Genomic DNA, 5,822 nt, shown 5'->3' with positions numbered 1-5,822 from the left:
TCTCTTCTGGTTTTGTTTTGTTTTTTTAATTGTTGACAGAATTACAGATGTCTCCCATTTTCTCCCTTTTTGCCCCCCCCCCCCCTCGAACGAACTCCTACCCTATCCTACCCCATCCCCATACTATTGTCTGTGTCCATGGATTATGCATGTATGTTCTTTGGTTAATCTCTTCCTGTACCCTCCCACTGAGATCTGATCTCACATATAAGAGAGATAATGTGATATTTGTTGTTGTCTTAACTGGCTTCGCTTCACATAATAATTTCCAGGTTCATTGTTGCTGTCTCAAAAGGTAAAAGTACCTTCTTTTTTTTTACAGCTGGGTAGTATTCCGTGGTGTAAATCTCCTTTTTTAATCCATTCATCTACTGATGGGCACTTGGGCTGTTTCCAGATCTTAGCTCTCCTATATAATAAAAGCCTAATATGCAAATTAACCAAACAGCAGAACAACCGGTCACTATGATGCACACTGACCACCACATGGCAGATGCTCAATGCAGGAGCTGCCCCCTGGTGGTCAGTGTGCTTCCACAGGGGCTCCTGGTGAGCGCAGCGGCGGGAGCCTCTCCTGCCTCCATGGCAGCACTAAGGATGTCCGACTGACGGGAGCGGGCCTAAGCCGTCAGACATCCCCCAAAGACTCGTGGACCGCAGGAGGGCACAGGCTGAGCTAAGGGACACCCCCCCCCCCAAGTGCATGATTTTTGTGCACCAGGCCTCTAGTTGTAAATATGCTATTATGAACATAGGGGTGCATATATTCTTTCTGAATGGTTTCAGGATTTTTAGATATATTCCCAGAAGTGGGATCACTGGGTCAAATGGCAGTTCCATTTTTAATTTTCTGAGGAACTTCCATACTGTTCTACACAGTGGCTACATCAGTGTGCATTCCCATTAGCATTGTACTAGGGCAGAGAGGGCGAACATTTTGAGCTCGGCATGTCAGCATTTTGAAAAACTCTAACTTAACTCTGGTGCCATGTCACATATAGAAATTTTTTGATATTTGCAACCATAGTAAAACAAAGACTTATATTTTTGATATTTATTATATTTAGATGCCATTTAACAAAGAAAAATCAACCAAAAAAATGAGTTCGCCTGTCACCTCTGACACGCATGTCATAGGTTCGCCATCACTGTACTAGGATTTCCTTTTCTCCACATCCTCGCCAGCACTTATTGTTTATTGATTTGTTGATGGTAGCCATTTTGGCAGGTGTGAGGTGATCCCTCATTGTAGTTTTAATTTACATCTCTGATGTTAGTGAAGTCAAGCACTTTTTCACATCTGTTAGCCATCTTTATGTTCTCCATAGAGAAGTGTTTATTCAGATCCTTTGCCCATTTTTTAATTGGATTGTCTTCCTGGTGTTAGGTTGTATGAGTTCCTTGTGTGTTTTGGAAATTAACCCCTTATCTGATGTATAATTGGCGAATAATATTTTCCCATACAGTAGGTTCCCTTTTCATTTTGATGGTTTCTGGTGGGGTTTTTTTCATGTGCAAATAAATGGTAGTCAAATCATCTAAATGGTGAGATCCTAATCACATTTGAAAGTCATCCTCCAATGTCACAGGAATTCACCACCTAATGCCTAGATAACCAGTCTATCCTCTCCTGCCAGGAGTCCTTTTCAGTATTTAACATGGGCAGCTAATAATTTATTTCTGAGACTTGAGTTAATAGCTGTAACTTTAGAGATCAGATTTACGAAGGGTGGGAAAGGCACACCCATGATACTGTACAGTATTCTCCTAGAGTGCCTGACCCCACCTAACGAAACTGCATTTTAACAGGGTCTCCTGGTGACTCATGTTTTCTCCCATGAGAATATTCTTTAAAACAATTCTCCTTCTACTCAGTCTGTATTAGTAATCATATTCCATAGTATACATATAGTACTAGGGGCCCAGTGCACAAATTTGTGCACCTTGAAAGGAACTGTGGGCCACGAAGCTGCAGTGGGCATAGGGGTGGGTCTCGGCCCATCTTCCATACCCCTGCCTAGCCCCAATCGTCCCTCAGGAGCAGGGGGAGGTGGAGAAACCCTGAGGGGCAATTAGGGCCGGCAGGTGCAAGCGCCAGGTGGGACTGCAGGGCATGGGAGCAAAGTATTTTCAGTAACTGCCAGAGGCTCACCCCAATGACAGCGACCTGCACCCTGCCTTGGTCTGGCGCCCCCACTCACCTGCTCCACCATCTTGCTGCAGCTGACGCCTGCCATGTTCCGCACATGTCCCTGGCAGTCAGCGCACATCATAGTGACCAGTTGTTCGGTCTAGTTACATATTAGGATTTTATATCCTATATAATAAAGAGCTAATATGCAAATGGTTGTCACACCATAACAGCTCATTCAACACTAGGGAGAGAGGAATGGGGACCAGCCAGGCTGCGGCCCAGGAGAGGAACAAGCTGCCTGGCCTGCAGTCCCAGGTGCCTGTGGCTGTGGCCTGGGCAAAGCCACCCGCCCACAGTCCCCTGCAGCTGCGGCTGACCCAGGTGAAGCCGGCCAAGGTCCTGGGTGCCTGTGGCCGGCCAGAGGGAGGAAAGCCCAAGTCTCGGGTGCCTGCGACTGGCCTGAGGAGGGAATCCTGGGTGTCCTGGGTGCAGTGCAGGCGAGGCAGAGGCAGTTAGGGGCAATCAGGCCAGCAGGGTAGCAGTTAGGGGCGATCAGGCAGGCAGCTATGGTTAAGGGCGATTGGTCAGGCAGGCAGAGGGGTTAGGGGCGATCAGGCAGGCAGGCAGGCGAGTGGTTAGGAGCCAGCAGTCCCAGATATTGAGAGGCAGTCAGACAACCCCTCAGGGGTCCTGGATTGGAGAGGGTGCAGGCTGGGCTGACAGACACCCCCTCCCCTCTACGATTTTGTGTACCGGGCCTCTAGTATATACATAATATAACATAGAAGTCAGTATACTATTCATTTAGATTTTAGTTTTCCATTGCAAATTACTTCATTGTACTTCCAGTACAAATCTCTGTTTTACCAGATTCAGATCCTCATTAAACCTGACAAAATGTCCTTCACTTGAAAAACAAAGCAAATCATGAAGTGTAAAATAGCAAACATTGTGGCTTAGGCTAAAGAGCCCATAAGTTCTTTCCCTTTCATATGGACTACAGGAAAGCCCTGAGTTCATCTAGTTTAGTCCCCACATTTTGTAGTCCCCAAAGTTACCTACTTTGTGAGCTGTGTCCTTAAACAGATGTTATGAGATACTTAATGTTTTTGATAAAACATATGAGTGGACTACTTAAAAGGAAAAACTTCTAGTCAGGAATTTTAATGCCTCATCTCCAGTTATGCCATAAGTATACAGCCCCCTCAGTAAGAAAGAATATACATGCTGGAGAAAAAATCAACCATTAACCTCAAGTTGGTCATGCTGCTGCCCTTCATTCCTACTTCCACATTTTTCCCAAACATGCAACAGATCCTCCATCCTCAGTTTATTTCACAGAAAACAGAAGCAATAAAAACTTCCATGAAATCTCACCACATTACTACCATTCCTCATTCCTATGAATGTTGCTTAGTGTCCTGCTGTGTGCCCAGATGACATCCCTTTTAGCTACTCAAGGACCCCTCAGTTGATCAATTTCCCTCTTAAATATTCCCATCAAAAATGAAAGCTATAATGTCCTGCATCTTAAAATACCCTTCATCACACACCCCTTTTCTGAAAATCTCAGGAGCTCCAATAGCTGCCCTTAATTCCTTCCAATCTCTGGCAAACCTGTTCCAGTCAGATTTTTGCCTGATCCCAGCGAAACTGCTTTGGTCAAACTTGTTATCGCCACGCTGGCCTATTTTCAGCCCTCATTTACTTGACCTACCAGTTAAAACTTACTCATTTACCTTAGGGGACTACCCTTCCCTTAATGGCACACTCCCCACCCTACCTCACTGGCTCATTGTGGGGAGCAGCTATAGGGTTAAGCCTCGGACTGACCTTTTGGCAAAGTCGCAAGTCCCAGCTTAGAGGGCACAGTCCTCTTAGCATAACTAGGCTTGACCTTATGCTCCCTAGATCTTATCTGGGAAGCTAATGGGCTGAGGGAGGTGCAGTAAGTGGCCAAAACAAGTGAAACTCACAAGAACAGTGTAACTATGGTAACCACTATCTTGTTTACCTCCGACTATAAAATAAAGGCTCAGCTTGCCTCTGGATCTCTCTCTGGCCTCAGCCAGGCACAGTAAGATCCACGGAGACTAAAGAGAGCTATGCTGATCATCTGAACACTGTCTCTGTGTAAATCATTCTTCGCCAACTCCGTCCACACCTTTGGGAACCCCTGGACCGCTGGGGCTGGACCCCGGCAGCTCATCTCAAATCCAAACATACAAATGCATCAGTTCTCAGTCCTTTCTGTCCACTTCCTCCCATGGTGACCCCTTCCTGTCCCAGGATGCTTCCCATTGTCTAAGTCTCTCAGGCTACACTTGGGAGTTTCTCCTCAACTTGTCTCATATGTACAACTGCCTGGTGGACATATGCCCACTTAGACGTCTAAAAGGCATTTAAAACGTAATGCCTAAAGCCAAAATTCCTCTGTACACATCCCCCAATCTATTCTTTGTGATGTCTTTCCCACTTCAGTCAGTGGCCATTCTATTGTTCTGTGCTCAGACCAAAAACCACGGTGACAATCTTTACTCCCATCACTCCACATTGTCTGTTGGCAAATCCCGTCTTCCACCTTCAGAATGTCTAGAATCCAACCACTTGAACAGCTTCCACCAGTTACAGTCAGATTCAAACTCTATCAGAACTTACCTTGTTATTCCGAGAGCCTTCGAGATGGTCTTCCCACTTCCACCCCTGCCCCTTCCAGTCTATTCCCACTGAAGCAGCCAGAGATCAGTCACGTCACTATTTGCCTCACCAGAGTCCCGCTTTATTCAGGACAAAAGCCAAATTCTTACACAGCCAACCTCGTTTCCCATCTCATCCCTTTCCCCTCCAGCCACAGTGACCTGCTTCGTGTTCCCGGTACCTGTCAGGCATGTCCTACACTTCAGGATGTTGGCCTGTATTTCATCTTCTCACAGATAACGATCATCCCCTCACTCTCTTTAGGTTTCTGCTGGGATGTCACCTTATCCCTGAGGCCTTCCTTGGTTACCCGAACAATAGCATCCTCTTCATTACTTCGCTCCCTTAGAACCCTGTCTGACTCATGTATGCCTACAACAATGTGTGGCATGTAGGAATCATTTTTCCACTGAATTTGTGATATTTACCACCATCTGGCATACCATATTATGTGTCTCTTTCCCAAATGGAATGTAAGCTTCAAAGACAGAATAATGCCTAGTACACAGTAAGTGTTCAATAAGTACTTAGTGAATGACCAAATGAAATGAATGATAAAAGTTCTATCCTTGAATTTTTAGTAAAGTGCTTGCCTCTTTACTAAAAGTTTAATATTACTAGACTCCTGAAATCTTTTAACAATTCAAATGTCACCACTTCTTTTTAGGCAGTTCTATTAGCAAGTTTCCAAGGTAAAATTTTAAAATGTAAATTACATATTTTCTCTTCATACAAATAGCATAATATTTCTTTCTTTCTTTTTAAAAATCATGGTTTTTGCCCTAGCTGGTTTGGCTCAGTGGATAGCGTCGGCCTGCAGACTGAAGGGTCCAGTGTTCAATTCTGGTTAAGGGCACATGCCGGGGTTGCGGGCTCAGTCCCCAGTAGGGGGCGTGGAGGCAGCCGATCGATGATTCTCTCATCACTGATGTTTCTCTCTCTCTCTCCCTCTTCCTTCCCTTCTGAAATCAATAAAAACATTTAAAAATAA

The sequence above is a fragment of the Myotis myotis genome, unplaced genomic scaffold, assembly GCF_014108235.1.
Source record: "Myotis myotis isolate mMyoMyo1 unplaced genomic scaffold, mMyoMyo1.p scaffold_m19_p_6, whole genome shotgun sequence".
Classification (NCBI taxonomy): domain Eukaryota; kingdom Metazoa; phylum Chordata; class Mammalia; order Chiroptera; family Vespertilionidae; genus Myotis; species Myotis myotis.
This window is presented reverse-complemented; position numbering follows the sequence as displayed.